The sequence below is a fragment of the Tachypleus tridentatus genome, chromosome 10 (assembly GCF_004210375.1).
Source record: "Tachypleus tridentatus isolate NWPU-2018 chromosome 10, ASM421037v1, whole genome shotgun sequence".
NCBI classification, from domain to species: Eukaryota; Metazoa; Arthropoda; class Merostomata; order Xiphosura; family Limulidae; genus Tachypleus; species Tachypleus tridentatus.
This window is the reverse complement of record NC_134834.1, coordinates 102,609,588-102,634,737: the sequence shown is the minus strand read 5'-3', so window position 1 is coordinate 102,634,737 and position 25,150 is coordinate 102,609,588. Positions and strand designations below refer to the sequence as shown.

Sequence of the window (25,150 nt, the reverse complement as noted above, 5' to 3'; positions counted from 1 at the left end):
GCTCTGATCCTCAACCGTGGATGTACCACATACAGGTCAGTCAGTATACGGTGGCTTGATTTTATTGAATTAAAAGGGATTAACAATAGATATATCCTGAACGGTTCAGAAAAACAAATTCTTAATTGAAGGGTAGATGAATTCTGCACGGAACGAAACAATATTTATAAGTTAAGTGAGTGTTAACTATCACGGATGTCGCCCAGTTGACGTATGTAACATTTGTTGAAGAATATTGTACATTAATGCGTGTTCCAGACAAAATTATTACAGATGTTACCCTTATCAATGATGGAGTTATTGTTCCTCACTGGAAGCGCAAACATGAATATTTTCCTCAGAGTGACTAAACGAACATCTTTACGGCTGACACACAACTTGTCACTCTTGACTGAAATTGCGCAACACATTTGAAAGTTAGGTCTGCCTGTATTGTGGTGTAGTATCGTTCATATATCAATTGGTTTGTTTGTTTTTGTTTGTTTTGTGGAATTTCGCACAAAGCTACACGAGGGCTATCTGTGCTAGCCGTCCCTAATTTAGCAGTGTAAGACTAGAGGGAAGGCAGCTAGTTATCACCATCCACCGCCAACTCTTGGGCTACTCTTTTACCAACGAAAAGTGAGATTGATCGTAACATTATAACGCCCCCAAGGCTGGGAGGGCGAGCATGTTTGGCGCGACTCGGGCACGAACCCGCGACCCTCAGATTACGAAGCACACGCCTTAACGCGTTAGGCCATGCCGGGCCCATAACAATTGGAACTAATGATCCACGTGTAGGATAGTTTCTCGTAGATTTTACGGATAAACTTGATGGAGATCGCATTTCATCTTGGGTCGATGATGGACTGGAAAACTACGCATATCAAAGTATTAAACAGAGAAACCTAAACTTTTTATCAGTGAAGTATGTGGTTCTGAATATGTTTAACATTGAACAACAATCTATAATAGTTACAAATTTATCACTTGAACAGCAGCCATCATCAACTGATGTTGCTACCTACAACATTCCCACTGTTTAAGGGTTATATAGAATATATTGGAACCTACAACATTCCCACTGTTTAAGGGTTATATAGAATATATTGGAATTATAAGACACTCCTAATAATCATATGATAATAAAACTACATCTGTTGTCTAATTTACATCAAACGTCACATCCTTCAAGTCTATAACACGTTACTTTGTGATTACTAAATGACAGCATCTTTTAAAAGTTATATGGGGCTTGTGGGCTGAAAGGGGGTATAAACATGGCCTAAAAGCATTTAAATATAAAATGTTTCTGTTTTACAGGATTTGTACAAGGTGATAATAATTTTTTCTAGTTACTAAGTTACAATTAAAGGTCCTTTTCAGGACGATCGAATCTTTAAAAAAAAAGATGTTACGATTACACATTTAATGTTTTATATCTGTGATCGACAGAGTTTTCAAATTAAATTAATGTACGAACATGAGTTGTGAGTCGTGATAAATTCAGCAGTTTTTAACATAAAAAAAAATACAGTATTTATTCTAATATATCAAACAAAACAGATGCGTAAGCTGTCTAATTGGCATAAACATTTAACTTTCGTTAAAAGTAAAGGCAGAGGAGCTGTATAGTAACCCTAGTAATAAAAGTGATGACAAAACTGCCAATATATCCACTGAAATTAATAAAGATGACATTCTTAATCATAAACACAATTTGAATATTATGCCATTAGGTATCAGCCATAGTTTTCTATGGTTGACCTTATATTTATAAAGAAGGAGTTTTATTACCACCTATTGTTTTCGACAATTGAGTTTTCAGCCATAATTTACTGGGCTTTAGTTAAATTTTTAAAATGTTCACTATCATTTAATCTATACAAATAAATGTCAGTATGTGTGCGTCTATTTCTTATACGTCTCCACGTTTCTTCCTCAATTAACACCAAACTTAAGACAGTGATATAGCTCCAAACTTAAGACAGTGATATAGACAGTGATATAGCTCCAAACTTAACACAGTGAAAAAGCTCCAAACTTAAGCCAGTGATATAGCTCCAAACTTAACACAGTGATATAGCTCCAAACTTAAGACAGTGATATAGCTCCAAACTTAAGACAGTGATATAGCTCCAAACTTAACACAGAGATATAGCTCCAAACTTAACACAGTGATATAGCTCCAAACTTAACACGGTGATATAGCTCCAAACTTAACAGTGATATAGCTCCAAACTTAACACAGTGATATAGCTCCAAACTTAACACAGTGATATAGCTCTATTTGTTATTCGTCTACAAACCATTAACTGGATAATCAGACCAACGTCCTGCAATTCCATCTTTCACAAATGCTAATAGTTATCTTTACTGTTTTACACTATATTATTTATACAATGGGCATGGTCTAGCGCGTTAAGGCGTGCGCTTCGTAATCTGAGGGTCGCGGGTTCGCGCCCGAGTCGCGCCAAACATGCTCGCTCTCCCAACCGTGGGGGCGTTATAATGTGGCCGTCAATCTCACTATTCGTTGGTAAAAGAGTAGCCCAAGAGTTGGCGGTGGGTGGTGATGACTAGCTGCCTTCCCTCTAGTCTTACACTGCTAAATTAGGGATGGCTCAGTGCAGTGGGCTAACAACCTACTCACTTAAATACCTGTGCATGAAACCGCAAGTGATTTCTGCCCTGTGTTCCTTGATGGAATCGAATGGTAGATGATGATGATGATTTATATCCAATACAAAACTAAAGTTTCAATCTATCAAGCGATCTGGTTTGTTGTTTTCTTTAAATAGCTTTGTCTATTTTATCACTTGGTTTCAAATTTCTTCTGATGGAAATTACTAATTACATAGGAGAGCTTAGCTTAATTTCTTAAAGGATATTATCACATAGTTAAAAACCAAGAAAATTATCATATTTACAGGACAGTTTTCTGTGTATTATTATTCTGTGTTCTTAGTTGTAATATTTAATTACATGAAAACATTATTGATTGTATAAATACCTTTAGTGTTCCCCAGTGGCACAGTGGTATGTTTGCGGACTTACACTAAAAACCGGGTTTCGATACCCGTGGTGGGCAGAACACAGATAGCCCATTGTGTAGCTTTGTGCTCAATTCTAAACAAACAAACAAATTACCTTTAGTACATCAAAAAGTGAGCTTAAGTTTCATGACAGTTGATAGCAAAAAAGATAAGACCCAGATGAATATTATATTTCATGTGTATGTTTTATTTATATCAGTAAGTAAAATGTAAAAAATAGTAAATTATGAGATAAGGTAAAGTAATTCTTCTTAATATGGCATGCTTGTGAACAGCTCATGGGTTATATAATATTTGGGTTTTGGTTTCGGAGCTCTTGTGAGGGATGCCAACATATTTAACTTGATAATTCTTTTTAGTTTCGTATCCAATAAAATTATGTTTGCTTTGGCAACGTTTTAACTGACACGTAGGTGTTGGTTTCGGAGCTCTAGCAATAATAAATTTGTCTCGGCTTTCAGCATTTCAATAACAACCAAAACGTGTCTCTGGTAATGTTCTGGTTTACTGCCAAGTATTACAGTGATAATTTTATCATCATTGTTCACAAGTCTAGGCCTGATGTTGTTTGACAGCTTTCTTTGGATACATTCATCAACGTCTTTTATTTCTTTTGAAGCTGGTGTTTCTGTATGAAGATGTAAATGACAATTAGTGAGGTAACACTTATCAATCGAGAAAAAAAATATTTTAATAACAATAATCGGTTAGTAAACATTTTAAAAATATATAATTTATTCTTTATGTAACAATCATTTTACTATAATATGAGTAAAACCAAATAAGTGTTTATATAAAAATTGTAAATTATGAAATTGGTTTAAAATGTCTGATAAACGTTTTCTCGAAACTACGAAATATATCTCAAGCATTGTCCCAAATAGTGAGGAAGGTTATATACAGCAGACAACAGTTTTAAATAATGTTTGACATTTATGTTTTGTACGTTCACAAATACTAACTTGTTAAAACAAGATAAAACTACTGTTATAAATAAATGTCAGTTGTTCTCATTTCATTAAGCATGAAAAGTTACGTTATCTGAACTACAAATGATTATAAAGAGTAAGAATTGTCAAACTGTCTTATCATAGTTGTAACACTGTAGTAAATCACACAGTTTATAGTCAAACTGTCTTATCATAGTTGTAACACTGTAGTAAATCACGGAGTTTATAGTACTTTAAAATATTCAATAATCTTAGTAAAGTCCAAAAGAAGACAACTGGATATTTCACTAAACGTCTGTCAGACCAATGAAAGTTGGTTGATTATAAAAACAAACACTTGTAAAATGTCTCAAAGTGTTATTAACAAGATATGGTGGAATCACTTGTAACAAAATGGTACAAATACACTGGTACTAAACTAAGAATAATAAAATCCACATTTTAAGTAAGTTACCGTGATCTAACGATTCGCCACATTATGTGATAACTGTTAAAAACAGAATCAGATTAGCTTCAACATAACGTGATTTCAGTGTATGTACGGTTAAAAACACAAGAAGTTTAGTAACATTACCAAGACAAGGTATATTTTAGTTATAGTAAGACACAAAATAACTCACTTTAATATCAGTGGTGGAAGTATGTGTGATAATGAAAAATCACGAACGGATACTCTGACCTTTATGTTTTCCAGATGTCATTAAGACGATACATAATAACAATGGAAGTACCTCCTACACAATCATATATTGTAATGTTTGGTTCTGGCTTCAGCTGAATGGATGATAATTGTCTTCCCACATGTAATAATATTGAATAAAAGGTGATTAATCAGTTTAACTAGTGTACAGACTTATCAAACCTCAATAGTATCGAACATGTATAGGTATCTTTTGGAAGAATTACATGTATTCAAATGACTCTGAACGTTAAGGATTCTCTAAACGCATCTTTTTCAGTAGTTGTGGATACCTCGGGCTCTTAACAACACTGATTGTAAGGATGCAACATCGATATGATAATGGTCACACAGTTTGACACAATATACATTACATTAAAGTGAAATGTTTTTAACTCTAAAATGTGAATTCACTTCTACCAAATATTAATCGTAAACGTAAGATAAATCAGAAATTAATTGAATATTGAACCAAATACAGATAATCATATGTCAGATATCCACAGAAATTAAATATGAGAATGATTGTAATTATTTTATAAATGTAATTTTACATTAACATTATTAATGTGCTATTAATTCCATTATATTTTAGTTGCTACGTCCAATATATATTTATGTGTAACTATAAATAAACTTATATGATGTGAAAGTTTAACATTAAGAGCACATCCTTGTTATTAATTGTTATATACTTATGCTGTATAATACTGAGTACTAAAACGAACAAGAACTTTAAACGTATACGAACCGTTGTCAGTAAATCACAATTTAATGTCTCTTCAAGTTTGTCATCATTCGTGATTATCGTAACACCTTTCTTTGATTTATCTTCACCAGAACCTAAAGCGGACTTGCTCGCGTTTTCCGCTCTTTCTATATTCCTTTCTACTCAGTAATTTTCATTTATCGTCTGCAAGCTCGTTGGTTGTGTCTGTTTTTGCTTTAACAGCACATTAGTTTCTCTTTTATTAAACTTGTTTGTCGGGACCTTCTCACATTCAGGGATTATTGAAATAGCTTCCAAAATATCTAATTCACTAGGGGCGATCTTACCAGTTACAAGTGCCTGGTCTTCAAGCTTTGTAACGGCAAAAACACCACAAGACCCAAGGACTCGGTTTTTCAGGACTTTCCATTCGCCCCCCGGACTTTTTCATTCCACTTACAGAAACAACAAAACATTAAACAATCATAAAATAATAATAACAAATAAAAATCACGTATTTCAAGAACACTAAAATATACAGTATTATTAAATAAGCTAGGAATAATGGGTTATTTATTTATACTCTTCAAAACAAGAAACGCAAAAGGGATATATTTGTTATTTTAAAGAGAAATATATGTAATAACGTTACAAGCTCAGAGTATGTGATGTTACACGTGTTAAGGCACTGATTGTCAGACCAAAATGACAATAAAAGTTGTGCACTTTGAAAACGGAGGAAAACATCGGATTTTTCGCCAAAACGCATTCGTGTCCAATAAATTTGTTTGAGAGATCTGCATGTTCTGCAAGTGCAACATGTGCAAAATCCCTATAAAAGTGACGGGTTCTCGGTTTCCATAGCTCAGTGTTAAGCCACTGACACGCAATACAGTTACGCCAAGACTGACTGAAGCACAACGCAACAACGCCATTGGTCGCTTGGAAGCAGGCGAATCTCGATCAGATGTTGCCAGAGCTGTGAATGTCCACCCAAGCACCATCACAAGGCTATGGAATCGTTACCAACAACATAGATCACCAGATTTAAACCCCATCAAACATCTTTGGGACGAGTTGGACCGACGTCTGCGACGGCGACAACCTCAACCGCAGACTCTACCTCAGCTTTCAGCAGCTTTGCAGGCTGAGTGGACAGCCATTCCACAGGATGTGATTCGTCATCTCATCGCTTCCATGGGTAGGAGATGCCAAGCAGTTATTGATGCTCACGGGGGGCATACTCGTTATTGACGTTGAGTGACGTTAAACTTCACCTAGTGAGCGTGGACTTCGCCTTTGCAGACTTTGGATGTTCAGCAGTGAATGTGCAAAGTTTCACACATGTCATACAGAACTACCCGGAAAAAACTTGTTAACAATTTGTCTCAAATTTTGTTTCTTTTTTTGAAGAGTATATTTATAAGCTAAAGATATCAATATAAAAGCACTCTTGTACTTGAGCAACAAATAATTGCATCGATTCTGTAAGCAAGTGTATTTAGTCATGATGTTTCGAACAATCAAACATAGTACCGCACATGAAAGCAGTTGTATCAATACAGTATCTCATATGAAGGTGAAGATCTCAAATTAATACCTCGCCTGAAATCAGATGTACCAACGTTGTATCTCGTGTGAAGGCAAATACATGAATATGGTATATCACATGAGGTCAGATGTTTATAACAGCAGTTTGCCTATAGAAACATTTAAGAAAGAACATAAATAATAATCTTATATAGCTAAATGAGAAAAATACGCGATTTTTTGTTTCAGTTTTCTATATAAACAATATTAATAAAGATTAACTCTAAATAGTTGTATTTTTTGTTGTTTTTTTTTTTTATAACTAAACAGATCTACAAAAATATTTGAAAAATCACCAAATATAAGTTTGGTAAGAAGTGTTAACCATAACTGAAAACTTATTTTGACCTTATTTGTAAGGTTAATTAAACACATTCAGCTTTACTAGGTTCATATTGGTGTTTTCACAAATTAACTACCAAAGGGGCACTGAACACACTTGACATTTTCAAACGTGGTAGCACTATTACAGAATATCCAACCCTACTATTCAGTTAAAAGATAATTGGGTATTGAGGCGAAATGCTCTCTCACCCCAATATGATCAAATGTTTAATTCCAGTGTTCCACATACTTTAATTATTAAGAACTTGAAGATAACATATAACTTACCATAAAGCAATAAAACAGATCAAAATTAGTGCTAGCTCATCCATCCACCAAGGATATGTTTCAACTGCAGGTTTGGAAGCCCAGGGGAACGTAACCTTGAGAACCACTTCAGTTGGATTTTAAGACAAAGAGTTGTTTTTAAAACCGTTTTACACATTGTATCGATTACATAAAACCGAAAGAAAACTTCAAATATAAGTTAATAATAATAATAACAAAGTGTATAATTCTTTAAACTAAAATATAATCTTAATTTAACATATTTAAAATTTTAATTAAATAAATATGATATTCCTTACATTTATAATATATTTCATATTAAACATTGATAACAACCTTTACAATTTGACAACTGTATATATACATGTTACTTTACACATTAAACAGATAATTAGCAAAGAAAAATGACGCCTGTTGTATTATTTGAGCTCCTTAATAGTAGACAAATAGTACAGTTATGTAATAACAATAACTATATAGTTATATAACGGGAAATCAGTCAGGTTTTCCAACATATTTACTTTAATAGACAATACAACAAGAAACCTACTGACTTTCCATTCCAAACACACGTGATCAGACGATACAAGAAAAATCTAGACATTTTCTTTACGATAATGTACATATTATTCAACTCAGTATAACACAGTGAGTAAAATCAACTTCGATTCACTTAACTTGTAAGAATATATAACACAAATTAAACAAACCGTCTTTCCATTGACTACTTAATAAAGCCAGTTTGTTTAATCACTATTCACTTACTGTATTAAGTTTTATAATTAACTTCTTCACTTATTATGGTACATAATTATATTTTACTATCGAATCGTATCCACTGAATGGTAGTTTTTGCGTTTTTATAACACTATTAAAAACAGTAATTTTTACACATTTTACTTTACTGTGAATTTCCTACATAAAGAACGATAACATTTCGACCACAAACGCTGAACGTCGAACGTCACTGTTTACGAAGTTTTTCTCTAACTTCATAACAATTCTTTCTAATAGTTTTATTCAAAACTTATGAGGCGCTGCTAACGTTTTGAAAATCCAATATTATTATAATCCTGTATTAAAACATGCGTTTTGTATTTTGACAAATTACCTTTATTTTGTTTCAAAAACGAGGTTATGTATATAATATAAGCATATTAAACATAGATTTAAGTTATGTTTTGAGACATACACTGTTTTAGTTAAATATCTTTAGGTCTTTTTAGTGATGACGTGAATCACACAGATGTGCTATCGATACAAACATTTATTTCACTTTCAGCACTTAATAAGTCATAACGTCTTGTCAGAAAAGCATTGGAGGGGCCTAGGGGGCACCACTGTTTGGCAGTGCTTACGGCATCACTTGCCCTTAATCCGGCCCTGTGGGGCCCGGCATGGCCAAGCGCGTAAGGCGTGCGACTCGTAATCCGAGGGTCGCGGGTTCGCGCCCGCGTCGCGCTAAACATGCTCGCCCTCCCAGCCGTGGGGGCGTATAATGTGACGGCCAATCCCACTATTCGTTGGTAAAAGAGTAGCCCAAGAGTTGGCGGTGGGTGATGATGACTAGCTGCCTTCCCTCTAGTCTTACACGGCTAAATTAAGGACGGCTAGCACAGATAGCCCTCGAGTAGCTTTGTGCGAAATTCCAAAACAAACAAACCGGCCCTGTGTGCAATTACTATATCGAAAGCATGAAAACAGTCTTAAAAGCTGCAAACTCCAGCTATAATGAATATTTTAAAGACAAAGAAATATGATATGCCTATCATAGACATGGTGATCAACATACGATATGATCTCCCGTTTAGCGGAACTTCCGATGTGTATTAAAGAGTTCATTGAAATAATTGGCGTGGATTTAAAACATTCTCTTCAATCTTGAGAGAAATTACAACAAATTATACTCGTACTAGAATCGGCTAAAAAGCTACAGTACAGTTACAAGAAGAAAATTTAGCTCCTGAAGACCTCTATGAAGTGTGGTTTGTTTGTAAATGTGAAATATCAAAAATGAAACTGACATCATAGAACCAGTGAATGGCGAGGGAAAATTAATTTGAAAACGAAGTAATCAGAGCATTGTTATATCTAGATTATAGATTTAGTGTTTTGTTATGTGAAGCATGTGTAAAAAGATTATTTTATATATTTAGTGATCTTTAGTCCCCAAAGAAACAGTTTGTTGCCTGAAAACATTGAGAATATCTTAGTTGTTCATTCCAATTTCAACTTGTAAGCTTATGTTATATATGCTTGTATTTTTATAAAATAAAGGAATTGCAGTAGAAACTCCTTTTTACTATTTCTTTTTTAAAACTTAATGTGTTTGTAAAACTATGAGTTGAGAAGTACTAAATAGTATAAATAAAATATGAAAATTAAATAAAACGATATCAGAAAGAATGAGTGGTTTTCTGTTAAATACGTTGATTTTATTGATACTTGTCTTAAATATGTATTAAAATATTGTAACTGTAAAAATAATAATGAAGAGAAGTCAGTGCTTCATCCCCCAGAAGATTGGTTTGGTTTATGAAAGTTCGCGCAAATCTACACGAGGGCTATCTGCACTAACCGTCCATAATTTAACAGTGTAAGACATGAGGGAAGGCAGCTAGTCATCACTATCCAATGCCATCTCTTGGGCTACTTTTTTGCCAGAAATAGCGGGATTGATTGTAAATATATAACGTCTCCATGGCTGCAAAGGTGAGCATGTTTGGTGTGTTGGGGATTCGAACCCGCGACCCTCAGATTACGAGTCGAGTGCCTTAACCATCTGGCCATGCCGGCCCTAAGAGAGAAAAAACGGGACAGTAGAAGGAAAAACAGATGAAGTTGCCAAAGTGTGGAATTTTTTAAAGTTTAACTATAAAAACTTACATATAGAGATAAAAAAGTTATCTTTTGAAAATAGGCGTGAATGCACATGTATAATAAGGTTCCAAGTAACCAAAAGAGTGCATAGTGCTGCAGAAGAAAGTAATAACCATTTTAAAAAATATGAAAAACTGCAATTGAAAAAAAAATCTTGAATCGAAACTGAAATCGTTATTTTACGAATATCAAACTGAAAGAGAAAACTTGAATTGAATTATTTTCAGTTTTAAATCCTTATCCATTTAACTAAAATAAATATATAATAATAAATCCATTGCAAATTATATTTTTAATTTGCAGAATGTAACAACCAAGTTGAACCAAGAGCTTCCTTGTCGTCCCTAAACATTATGTTAATCCCTAATGAACGCATCAAATAAATACAGCGGTAAGCATAAAAAATAAAGAAAACCAGACACAAAGTGTTCAGATATTGTTCATTTTGAATTAGTTTTATATATTGTTAAGTCTCATCAGGTCTGTAAACTACATCAACAGTAAAATACTTTAAGTTTTATTTTTAATGTAGAATTATTCAACTCACAAAAAAAGATCTGTCAAGTTTCAAATACTGCTCTTAGTGTGTGAATTAGCCAGTATTTCTTAGGCTCCAGTTCACACTTTTCATTCATTTTATTACAGTTACAAGTTCCATGACATTCAGAATTTTGATTAAAAGAAGAAAAATATGAATACTAGCTAGTTGCCTGAAATATTTTTTTGTCCTTTTGAGTCGGCTCGGCATGGCCAGGTGGTTCAGGCACTCGACTTGTAATCTCAGGGTAATGGGTTCGAGTCCCAATTACATCAAACATACTCGCCCTTTCGGGGCGTTATAATGTGACGGTCAATCTTACTATTCGTTGGTAAAAGATTAGCTCAAGAGTTGGCGGTGAGTATTGATAACTATCTGCCTTCCCTCTAGTCTTACACTGCTAGTGTTTTCACCTAACGTAGTATCAGTTCTCTTTATCAGTTTTTCACCTATTGTTGTACCAGTTCTTTTTATCAGTCTTTTCACCTAATGTAGTATCAGTTCTCTTTATCAGTTTTTCACCTAATGTTGTACCAGTTCTCTTTATCAGTCTTTTCACCTAATGTTGTACCAGTTCTCTTTATCAGTCTTTTCACCTAATGTTGTACCAGTTCTCTTTATCAGTCTTTTCACCTAATGTTGTACCAGTTCTCTTTATCAGTCTTTTCACCTAATGTTGTACCAGTTCTCTTTATCAGTTTTTTCACCTAATGTTGTACCAGTTCTCTTTATCAGTTTTTTCACCTAATGTTGTACCAGTTCTCTTTATCAGTTTTTTCACCTAATGTAGTATCAGTTCTCTTTATCAGTGTTTTCACCTAATGTAGTATCAGTTCTCTTTATCAGTGTTTTCACCTAATGTAGTATCAGTTCTCTTTATCAGTGTTTTCACCTAATGTAGTATCAGTTCTCTTTATCAGTGTTTTCACCTAATGTTGTACCAGTTCTCTTTATCAGTTTTTTCACCTAATGTAGTATCAGTTCTCTTTATCAGTGTTTTCACCTAATGTAGTATCAGTTCTCTTTATCAGTGTTTTCACCTAATGTAGTATCAGTTCTCTTTATCAGTGTTTTCACCTAATGTTGTACCAGTTCTCTTTATCAGTCTTTTCACCTAATGTTGTACCAGTTCTCTTTATCAGTCTTTTCACCTAATGTTGTACCAGTTCTCTTTATCAGTCTTTTCACCTAATGTAGTATCAGTTCTCTTTATCAGTGTTTTCACCTAATGTAGTATCAGTTCTCTTTATCAGTGTTTTCACCTAATGTAGTATCAGTTCTCTTTATCAGTGTTTTCACCTAATGTTTTACCAGGTTTCTTTATCATTCTTTTCACCTAATGTTTTACCAGGTTTCTTTATCATTCTTTTCACCTAATGTTGTACCAGATTTCTTTATCAGTCTTTTTCACCTTATGTTGTACCAGTTCTCTTTCAGTCTTTTCACCTAATGTAGTACCAGTTCTCTTTATCAGTCTTTTCGCTTAATGTTGTATCAGTTCTCTTTATCAGTGTTTTTACCTTATGTTGTATCAGTTCTCTTTATCAGTGTTTTTATAGTCTCAGCAGACTATAAAAGTGGCTTGCATACACAGATGCTGCTCATTGGATTAATATAGATTTTATAGTGTGTACGTATTGTTTCAGAACATAGCATTGCCTCAGCAGCACAGTAACAAGTAAGTTAGGTGTTATAGACGTTTTACAGGATGATTGGCGTCGGTCAATATGTCTCGTCAATGTCGTAACAGCCGCTATACATTCTGCTATATTTGTGGCGAGTATACGCTTGTTCATCAGAGACGCTTAATGACTGCTCTTGTGAAGAAAGCATGTCATCTCTACTTCGGCTGTAAAATTGGTGATCAAGACCAGGTATGGGTACCTCACATTTGTTGTGCGACATGTGCTGTCTGTCTGAGAGCTTGGCTCAGAGGCACTCAAAAGACAATGCTGCTTGCTGTCCCGATGATATGGCGAGAACAGAAAGACCATGTGATGGACTGTTACTTCTGTTTGACTAATGTATCTGGTTTCTCTGCCAAAAACAAGAAATCAGTTGAATACCCTAATCTGCCTTCAGCAATGAGGCCCGTGCCACATGACGATAGTCTTTCAATTCCGAAACTACCAGAGGAATGGACCTTAGACGAACCAGATGAAGAAACTGCAATGTAGGGAACTGTCAGTGACATTGATCTGGATTTTGAACTGTGCTCCTCAGGTGATCCACATCTCATAACACAGTCAGAATTAAACAATCTGGTCAGAGATTTGGGTCTCTCAAAAGCAAAAGCCGAATTGCTGGGTTTGAGACTGCAGGAATAGTGTTTGCTGTCACCAGGTACGAAAATTTGTTTTTTTCAAAGCTGCCAAGATGATATAACCAAATTCTTTGCACAAGTTGACAGTCTCTGTTTCTGTGTTGACATCGAAGAATTGTTCTCTGCTTTGAGTTGTGATCATGACCCGCAAGAGTGGCATCTCTTTATTGATTCAATGTTAAGCCTCAAAGCTGTTCTGTTACACAATGACAACGTTCACCCTTCAATACCTGTTGGCTATGCAGCACACACGAAAGAAACCTACGAAAGCATGGAAATGTTGCTGAAGCACATCCAATACAGCAAGTACAACTGGAATATCTGTGGAGATCTGAAAGTCGTTGCTCTGTTACTGGGACTGCAGCTCGGCTATACAAAGTACTGTTGTTTCATCTGTGAATGGGACTGTCGTGCCAAAGAGTCACATTATTCTAGATAGAGCTGGCCACTCCGTAAAATGTTACTTCCAGGACAGAAAAATGTGATGCATGAACCGCTTGTTTACCCGCCAAAGATATTTTTGCCTCCTCTTCACATAAAATTGGGAGTTATGAAGAATTTTATGAAAGAAATGAACAAAGAAGGCGAAGGTTTTCGTTAGTTAAGACAGATGTTCCCAAGAATAAATGACGCCAAGATCAAAGAGGACATTTTTGTTGACCCTCAGATCAGACATGTTATGAGTGACAAGCGGTTCGAAGATCTGGTAGTTGGGCCAAAAGGATTGCCTGGAAAGCCTTCAAAGACGTTGTTGACAATTTTCTTGGCAATTACAGAGCCCCACATTACATTTAGCTGGTAGACAAACTTCTTAAAGCAAACAAAACAATGAAGTGCAACATGTCACTCAAGATTCATTTCCTACATTCGCAAATCTCGGTGCTGTCAGTAACAAACACGGTGAAAGGTTTCACCAGGACATTGCTACAATGGAAAAACGATATCAGGGCAAGTGGAATCCGTCAATGCTTGCTGACTACTGTTGGACATTGCAACGTGATGCACCAGACATTGAATACAAACGAAAATCAGGAGCAAAACACTTTTAACTATGTTGAACTTAATAGCGTATTAGAAACATAAACGTAATTAAATACGTTATTGCCGGTAAACAGTTAACTGTCTATTTCTCAGAGTTCCTACGTGATGAAGCAAAACCAAAACTATATTTGTGCATACCCACCAGGTACCTTCACAATCAGCAAAATTTTTCAGGAAGCAAAACTTTTCAAACAAATTGTTGTGCAGTGAAATTAATATTTTCCCAAATTAAATTAGCAAAAGAGAAATAAATCTGTGTATATTAATTTTAGTATTGTTTGTTGACAGATGTACAAATTAAATCTTGGTTCATAATAATTCTTGGAAAGATGGAATGGTTATAATAGTAAGAGAAGTACAGTAAATAAAAGACTTGCAGAACGTGAAAAGCTAAACTCATACAAGCCATAAACAATTGAGTGGTATCTCGGAAGGATTGTTTGTTTGTTTGTATTTGAATTTCGCACAAAGCTACTCGAGGGCTATCTGTGCTAGCCGTCCCTAATTTAGCAGTGTAAGAGTAGAGGGAAGGCAGCTAGTCATCACCACACACCGCCAAATTTTAGGCTACTCTTTTACCAACGCATAATGGGATTGACCGTAACATTACAACGCCCCCACGGCTGAAAAGGCGAGCATGTTTGGCGCGACGGGGATGCGAACCCACGACCATGAGATTAAAGTAGTCGCACGCCTTAACACGCTTGGCCATGCCAGGCCAGGAAGGAACTAAACACGGCTGTGTTAGAGAATTTACTGAATAGATGGTTGCTGATCTGTTTTGATTCTTGTAACATTTTCTTTGCTCCATTAATTAGGCACAGGATATGATAATACACAGTAGTTAAGTTTCTGAATAATCTTTTATTTTGATGACTATCCCATTCTGAAGAGGTAAACTGAACAACCTGGACAAGTGGGAGGAGATAGTTGGGACTATAGGAACTGCCTCTCCTTACCTCTTTTAGTTGGGTTTAACAACTTGCCGGCCATGATAGAGAAAGACAAAAAATGTCTAATTAAGAAGTGCTTCTCCTGATAATAATCATCTTTATAAACTGACCAGGATCAACTTACTGATTATTGCTTGTAAAGTGACCAAGGTCCACATAATGATTATTTGCTTGTGAAGTGACCTGAAATTCTATTACTTTCACAGTTACAAGAGAACAGAATTCACTTTTTCATCATGAAGCACAAAATTATACACACATGACCAGCTTTTCTTAACTTTAAGAAATGAAAGTATTAGTATATATTTTAGGTAAATGTTAAGATGGAAATGATTAAAACCTCAATCTTAAGGATACTGTCAGTTCAGTTCATGAATGAATTTCACATATACTTATATTGGATAGCTTAAAAACATTTGAGATTTAGATGGTGTGCAAGTATGATTTAATACATATTAAAATTTAGTACTATCATGGGAGAAATCAATGGCTTAGTCATTAATAGGTTTAATTCGTAATCTGAGGGTTGTAAGTCCAAATACCTATCGTCCATCACGTTCAGCCTATATGGTTGCCAAATGGGCCAACAACCTTGTGTAAAATAAATTGTTTACATAAATACTAACCAGCCCCACACTAGTTGGGACTGAGGTCATAATATGAAAAAATTAAGATAAACCAATGCTTGATGTATTGTTACAGGATAAAACAACACCCGTTTTATAATTTTAATAACTAAGATGAACAAGCCTTCATGTTTTGGAGATTTTAACAATACAGAAATTTATAATATGGTAAGAGTTTTAATTAAATACCTTTACTAGTATATATCAGACAGCATAACTGTTCTTCAACACTGAAAATATCAAATATTAAGTTATTTTTAGGTTTATACTAAAAGTAGGTTTAACATGTTACAGAATAATATCATACCTTACATTATCTTTAGGCTGAGACTAAAAATTTTATTTTGTCAAACTCATGTAGTTTTAAATTGTCATGCATAAAATATCACAATTAAATTTCATAAATTGTACGCTAATATCAAACACTTAGACTTAAAACCATAGCTTTTTTGTATAATTCATTAGTAACAAATTTATCATTTAAAAAAAATAGTTTGAATATTTCTAACTTCATACAAAATTTACGTCATATAATACATTTTTTATTTCTAACTTGCCACTTTACTCAGAAAGTTTCTCTGTATATTGTGTTTTTACCATTATTTTAGTTGTCTTTTAACATATGCAATACGTGATGTTGATTTAAAAAAGTTTTACTTACAATATTTGAACAAATTGCCAAAAGGATTCCCATCATATGGTTGCAAGTTGACATTCGTGCCTAAAAACTTTTCCCTCGGGGGGTCAACAGTAATTATGTGGACATAAGATGCTAAATTCTAGGATTCAGTTCCCTGCATTAGACAAAGCGGATAGTCCAATGTGGGTTCGCTAAAAAAACAGCCTCAAACAAAATTGTCGATTATTTTACAAACACTCAACGATTTTGAAAAAGACTCAAAATAAAAATGGAGTTTACCAAATATGTTGCAGTCAGGTGTACAGAGGACAAACATGAATATAATTAAAACCAACACCAGTATAACATAAACCATGACAGCATCTTCTATAGGCGAATAGTTCTGGCACCGTGTTAGAAATGAACTTAAATTGTATTTTCATAATTAAAACCAGATTTGCAAGGCCGTACTAAGAGTAAATCGAGCGGTGCGCTGCACAAAGCAGGACACGTAGGAGGAGCTAGTTTGCATCTTGAAAGGCAAGAATAAACTAGTTTTTTTGTTTTTTTTTGGAATTGGTGCGGAATCTGTCAGTCAGTCCTGTAGATATATTTGTACAATTAGAGTCGACGGACTTATCAACATATCCTCTTAGAATACTCGTTTATCTCAAGTAATTCATCATTTACGATGTACATTCCTCCCCTCGTTTTAAAAAATGAACTTGCCTATTATTGGTTTTATATGAATACATGCTGAGCTAACGCTGTAAACCAAGGGTAGGCAAAATAGGACCCGTCATAAATTGCTGGCCTACCCGCCACACTAATCAAATTTTACCTTTCACTCTGGAATCCCCGTCACACCAAACATGCTTGCCCTTTCAGCCGTGGGGGCGTTATTATGTAACGGTCAATTAAAAAACAAAACAAATCCTATTGATTATATTTCAAAAAGTACTTCAGTCATAGCATTATTATTGTTCTGAGGTCATAGTTTGGTACAAAATGTTTAAAAATAAGTTCATAGTATATTAGTTTTTTTCATATATTTGGAGCCCGCTAAAATATCAGGCACAGCAAAACATTAATAAATCGGTTTAGAATAGGTTAGTTGTTTTTTTTTTTCCTTCCAAGTACTCTAGTATTTCAACAAAACGTTTCTAGCCCCAAGATATGTAGGTTTAAATGAAACAATTCCTAGAATTGTTCGTGATACTGATATTCCACGATGAATACCATATTATACAATAGTATTGACATAAACACCTATCATAACCCATATACGAGGGTAAGGCATGGTAGTTAGGGCAGTCGACCTGCAATTTGCAGATCCACGGGATCGAAACAAGTTGCATAACACGCTCGCCCTTTCAGTGGTAGGGATGTTAGAGCGTGACGGTCAAAAACCAAACTTCGATTAAACAAGAGCTGGCGTTAGTTGATATTGTCTTCTACTAGTTCAAAGTTACTACCAGATAGCCCTCGAGTAGCTGACTAGACAAACAAACGAGAGTAGGCACTTGTTTGGATAACCAAAGCGAAACAGTATTTCTTCTAAGCTCACCTTGGCAACACATTACGATATCTGCGTTTAAACTGATATTGAAGCTTATCTACATCTAAATCAACAGGAACAACTACATTTCTTGTGTTGTATCGGTAGAAATAACACGTGCATCTAGTTTCAAGGTTGTTGAGGGATTATCAGGCTACCATGTGACCAACACTTTTAGAAGTTCTAATGAAAACGAACGGAAACGAGTGTAACTTCAAACCTGTACACATATGCAATTTCTGCCTTGTATATTACGCGCTTTAAAATCACCGAACCACTATAATAACAGCAGAAGTACACAGATGCAAGAAGAAAAACTGTTTGTTTGTTTGTTTTTGAATTTCGTGCACGAGGGCCATCTGCGCAAGCCGTCCCTAATTTAGCAGTGTAAGACTAGAGAAAAGGCAGCTAGTCATCATCACCCACCGCCAATTATTGGGCTACTCTTTTACCAACTAATAGTGGGATAGACCGTCAAAGGGAGAGCATGTTTAATGTGACGGGGATTCGAACCCGCGACCTTCAGATTTCGAATCCAACGCCTTAACCCACCTGGCCATACCGCGCCAAGAAAAACTATTAACAATAAAAACGCACTCAAGGCTTAGGTATTGTTCCCTATCATTCTGGTTCATTGAGGCTACATAAAAATAGTTTGTTTTGTTTGTTTTTGGAATTTCGCACAAAGCTACTCGAGGGCTATCTGTGCTAGCCGTCTCTAATTTAGCAGTGTAAGAGTAGAGGGAAGGCAGCTAGTCATCACCACGCACCGCCAACTTTTAGGCTACTCCTTTACCAACGCATAATGGGATTGACCGTAACATTACAACGCCCCCACGGCTGAAAGGGCGAGCATGTTTGGCGCGACGGGGATGCGAACCCACGACCCTGAGATTACGAGTCGCACGTCTTAACACGCTTGGCCATGCCAGGCCAGGAAGGAACTAAACACGGCTGTGTTAGAGAATTTACTGAATAGATGGTTGCTGATCTGTTTTGACTCTTGTAACATTTTCTTTGCTCCATTAATTAGGCACAGGATATGATAATACACAGTAGTTAAGTTTCTGAATAATCTTTTATTTTGATGACTATCCCATTCTGAAGAGGTAAACTGAACAACCTGGACAAGTGGGAGGAGATAGTTGGGACTATAGGAACTGCCTCTCCTTACCTCTTTTAGTTGGGTTTAACAACTTGCCGGCCATGATAGAGAAAGACAAAAAATATCTAATTAGGAAGTGCTTCTCCTGATAATAATCATCTTTATAAACTGACCAGGATCAACTTACTGATTATTGCTTGTAAAGTGACCAAGGTCCACATAATGATTATTTGCTTGTGAAGTGACCTGAAATTCTATTACTTTCACAGTTACAAGAGAACAGAATTCACTTCTTCATCATGAAGCACAAAATTATACACACATGACCAGCTTTTCTTAACTTTAAGAAACGAAAGTATTAGTATATATTTTAGGTAAATGTTAAGATGGAAATGATTAAAACCTCAATCTTAAGGATACTGTCAGTTCAGTTCATGAATGAATTTCACATATACTTATATTGAATAGCTTAAAAACATTTGAGATTTAGATGGTGTGCAAGTATGATTTAATACATATTAAAATTTAGTACTATCATGGGAGAAATCAATGGCTCAGACATTAATAGGTTTAATGCGTAATCTGAGGGTTGTAAGTCCAAATACCTATCGTCCATCACGTTCAGCCTATATGGTTGCCAACTGGGCCAACAACCTTGTGTAAAAATAAATTGTTTACATAAATACTAACCAGCCCCACACTAGTTGGAATTGAGGTCATAATATGAAAAAAATTAAGATAAACCAATGCTTGATGTATTGTTACAGGATAAAACAACACCCGTTTTATAATTTTAATAACTAAGATGAACAAGCCTTCATGTTTTGGAGATTTTAATAATACAGAAATTTATAATATGGTAAGAGTTTTTAATTAAATACCTTTACTAGTATATATCAGACAGCATAACTGTTCTTCAACACTGAAAATATCAAATATTACGTTATTTTTAGGTTTATACTAAAAGTAGGTTTAACATGTTACAGAATAATATCACACCTTACATTATCTTTAGGCTGAGACTAAAAATTTTATTTTGTCAAACTCATGTAGTTTTAAATTGTCATGCATAAAATATCACAATTAAATTTCATAAATTGTACGCTAATATCAAACACTTAGACTTAAAACCATAGCTTTTTGTATAATTCATTAGTAACAAATTTATCATTTAAAAAAATAGTTTGAATATTTCTAACTTCATACAAAATTTACGTCATATAATACATTTTTTATTTCTAACTTGCCACTTTACTCAGAAAGATTCTCTGTATATTGTGTTTTTACCATTATTTTAGTTGTCTTTTAACATATGCAATACGTGATGTTGATTTAAAAAAGTTTTACTTACAATATTTGAACAAATTGCCAAAAGGATTCCCATCATATGGTTGCAAGTTGACATTCGTGCCTAAAAACTTTTCCCTCGGGGGGTCAACAGTAATTATGTGGACATAAGATGCTAAATTCTAGGATTCAGTTCCCTGCATTAGACAAAGCGGATAGTCCAATGTGGGTTCGCTAAAAAACAGCCTCAAACAAAATTGTCGATTATTTTACAAACACTCAACGATTTTGAAAAAGACTCAAAATAAAAATGGAGTTTACCAAATATGTTGCAGTGAGGTGTACAGAAGACAAACATGAATATAATTAAAACCAACACCAGTATAACATAAACCATAACAGCATCTTCTATAGGCGAATAGTTCTGGCACCGTGTTAGAAATGAACTTAAATTGTATTTTCATAATTAAAACCAGATTTGCAAGGCCGTACTAAGAGTAAATCGAGCGGTGCGCTGCACAAAGCAGGACACGTAGGAGGCGCTAGTTTGCATCTTGAAAGGCAAGAATAAACTAGTTTTTTTTGTTTTTGTTTTTTTAGAATTGGTGGGGAATCTGTCAGTCAGTCCTGTAGATATATTTGTACAATTAGATCGACGGACTTATCAACATATCCTCTTAGAATACTCGTTTATCTCAAGTAATTCATCATTTACGATGTACATTCCTCCCCTCGTTTTAAAAAATGAACTTGCCTATTATTGGTTTTATATGAATACATGCTGAGCTAACGCTGTAAACCAAGGGTAGGCAAAATAGGACCCGTCATAAATTGCTGGCCTACCCGCCACACTAATCAAATTTTACCTTTCACTCTGGAATCCCCGTCACACCAAACATGCTTGCCCTTTCAGCCGTGGGGGCGTTATTATGTAACGGTCAATTAAAAAACAAAACAAATCCTATTGATTATATTTCAAAAAGTACTTCAGTCATAGCATTATTATTGTTCTGAGGTCATAGTTTGGTACAAAATGTTTAAAAATAAGTTCATAGTATATTAGTTTTTTTCATATATTTGGAGCCCGCTAAAATATCAGGCACAGCAAAACATTAATAAATCGGTTTAGAATAGGTTAGTTGTTTTTTTTTTTCCTTCCAAGTACTCTAGTATTTCAACAAAACGTTTCTAGCCCCAAGATATGTAGGTTTAAATGAAACAATTCCTAGAATTGTTCGTGATACTGATATTCCACGATGAATACCATATTATACAATAGTATTGACATAAACACCTATCATAACCCATATACGAGGGTAAGGCATGGTAGTTAGGGCAGTCGACCTGCAATTTGCAGATCCACGGGATCGAAACAAGTTGCATAACACGCTCGCCCTTTCAGTGGTAGGGATGTTAGAGCGTGACGGTCAAAAACCAAACTTCGATTAAACAAGAGCTGGCGTTAGTTGATATTGTCTTCTACTAGTTCAAAGTTACTACCAGATAGCCCTCGAGTAGCTGACTAGACAAACAAACGAGAGTAGGCACTTGTTTGGATAACCAAAGCGAAACAGTATTTCTTCTAAGCTCACCTTGGCAACACATTACGATATCTGCGTTTAAACTGATATTGAAGCTTATCTACATCTAAATCAACAGGAACAACTACATTTCTTGTGTTGTATCGGTAGAAATAACACGTGCATCTAGTTTCAAGGTTGTTGAGGGATTATCAGGCTACCATGTGACCAACACTTTTAGAAGTTCTAATGAAAACGAACGGAAACGAGTGTAACTTCAAACCTGTACACATATGCAATTTCTGCCTTGTATATTACGCGCTTTAAAATCACCGAACCACTATAATAACAGCAGAAGTACACAGATGCAAGAAGAAAAACTGTTTGTTTGTTTGTTTTTGAATTTCGTGCACGAGGGCCATCTGCGCAAGCCGTCCCTAATTTAGCAGTGTAAGACTAGAGAAAAGGCAGCTAGTCATCATCACCCACCGCCAATTATTGGGCTACTCTTTTACCAACTAATAGTGGGATAGACCGTCAAAGGGAGAGCATGTTTAATGTGACGGGGATTCGAACCCGCGACCTTCAGATTTCGAATCCAACGCCTTAACCCACCTGGCCATACCGCGCCAAGAAAAACTATTAACAATAAAAACGCACTCAAGGCTTAGGTATTGTTCCCTATCATTCTGGTTCATTGAGGCTACATAAAATAGTTTGTTTTGTTTGTTTTGGAATTTCGCACAAAGCTACTCGAGGGCTATCTGTGCTAGCCGTCTCTAATTTAGCAGTGTAAGAGTAGAGGGAAGGCAGCTAGTCATCACCACGCACCGCCAACTTTTAGGCTACTCCTTTACCAACGCATAATGGGATTGACCGTAACATTACAACGCCCCCACGGCTGAAAGGGCGAGCATGTTTGGCGCGACGGGGATGCGAACCCACGACCCTGAGATTACGAGTCGCACGTCTTAACACGCTTGGCCATGCCAGGCCAGGAAGGAACTAAACACGGCTGTGTTAGAGAATTTACTGAATAGATGGTTGCTGATCTGTTTTGACTCTTGTAACATTTTCTTTGCTCCATTAATTAGGCACAGGATATGATAATACACAGTAGTTAAGTTTCTGAATAATCTTTTATTTTGATGACTATCCCATTCTGAAGAGGTAAACTGAACAACCTGGACAAGTGGGAGGAGATAGTTGGGACTATAGGAACTGCCTCTCCTTACCTCTTTTAGTTGGGTTTAACAACTTGCCGGCCATGATAGAGAAAGACAAAAAATATCTAATTAGGAAGTGCTTCTCCTGATAATAATCATCTTTATAAACTGACCAGGATCAACTTACTGATTATTGCTTGTAAAGTGACCAAGGTCCACATAATGATTATTTGCTTGTGAAGTGACCTGAAATTCTATTACTTTCACAGTTACAAGAGAACAGAATTCACTTCTTCATCATGAAGCACAAAATTATACACACATGACCAGCTTTTCTTAACTTTAAGAAACGAAAGTATTAGTATATATTTTAGGTAAATGTTAAGATGGAAATGATTAAAACCTCAATCTTAAGGATACTGTCAGTTCAGTTCATGAATGAATTTCACATATACTTATATTGAATAGCTTAAAAACATTTGAGATTTAGATGGTGTGCAAGTATGATTTAATACATATTAAAATTTAGTACTATCATGGGAGAAATCAATGGCTCAGACATTAATAGGTTTAATGCGTAATCTGAGGGTTGTAAGTCCAAATACCTATCGTCCATCACGTTCAGCCTATATGGTTGCCAACTGGGCCAACAACCTTGTGTAAAAATAAATTGTTTACATAAATACTAACCAGCCCCACACTAGTTGGAATTGAGGTCATAATATGAAAAAATTAAGATAAACCAATGCTTGATGTATTGTTACAGGATAAAACAACACCCGTTTTATAATTTTAATAACTAAGATGAACAAGCCTTCATGTTTTGGAGATTTTAATAATACAGAAATTTATAATATGGTAAGAGTTTTTAATTAAATACCTTTACTAGTATATATCAGACAGCATAACTGTTCTTCAACACTGAAAATATCAAATATTACGTTATTTTTAGGTTTATACTAAAAGTAGGTTTAACATGTTACAGAATAATATCACACCTTACATTATCTTTAGGCTGAGACTAAAAATTTTATTTTGTCAAACTCATGTAGTTTTAAATTGTCATGCATAAAATATCACAATTAAATTTCATAAATTGTACGCTAATATCAAACACTTAGACTTAAAACCATAGCTTTTTGTATAATTCATTAGTAACAAATTTATCATTTAAAAAAATAGTTTGAATATTTCTAACTTCATACAAAATTTACGTCATATAATACATTTTTTATTTCTAACTTGCCACTTTACTCAGAAAGATTCTCTGTATATTGTGTTTTACCATTATTTTAGTTGTCTTTTAACATATGCAATACGTGATGTTGATTTAAAAAGTTTTACTTACAATATTTGAACAAATTGCCAAAGGATTCCCATCATATGGTTGCAAGTTGACATTCGTGCCTAAAACTTTTCCCTCGGGGTCAACAGTAATTATGTGGACATAAGATGCTAAATTCTAGGATTCAGTTCCCTGCATTAGACAAAGCGGATAGTCCAATGTGGGTTCGCTAAAAAACAGCCTCAAACAAAATTGTCGATTATTTTACAAACACTCAACGATTTTGAAAAAGACTCAAAATAAAAATGGAGTTTACCAAATATGTTGCAGTGAGGTGTACAGAAGACAAACATGAATATAATTAAAACCAACACCAGTATAACATAAACCATAACAGCATCTTCTATAGGCGAATAGTTCTGGCACCGTGTTAGAAATGAACTTAAATTGTATTTTCATAATTAAAACCAGATTTGCAAGGCCGTACTAAGAGTAAATCGAGCGGTGCGCTGCACAAAGCAGGACACGTAGGAGGCGCTAGTTTGCATCTTGAAAGGCAAGAATAAACTAGTTTTTTTTGTTTTTGTTTTTTTAGAATTGGTGGGGAATCTGTCAGTCAGTCCTGTAGATATATTTGTACAATTAGATCGACGGACTTATCAACATATCCT

General features: G+C 35.0%; 1 long non-coding RNA gene across 9 annotated transcripts; it reads right to left on the bottom strand.

Annotated features, from left to right (window-relative positions):
* Positions 1-3,204: 3,204 nt before the first annotated feature.
* LOC143229994 (uncharacterized) lies at positions 3,205-24,042 on the bottom strand. 9 transcript variants are annotated; one of them, XR_013016165.1, is made up of 6 exons: positions 20,573-24,042; positions 16,601-20,143; positions 7,579-7,684; positions 5,419-5,831; positions 4,609-4,781; positions 3,205-3,666 (listed from the first exon to the last, which is right to left on the bottom strand). It is a non-coding gene; the product is annotated as an uncharacterized LOC143229994 (long non-coding RNA). The 9 variants fall into 9 exon arrangements; XR_013016158.1 differs by adding exons at positions 6,977-7,076; positions 16,129-16,169 and having other exon boundaries at positions 4,668-5,831; positions 16,601-23,981; XR_013016156.1 differs by adding an exon at positions 16,129-16,169 and having other exon boundaries at positions 4,668-5,831; positions 16,601-23,981.
* Between the last annotated feature and the right edge of the window lie 1,108 nt (positions 24,043-25,150).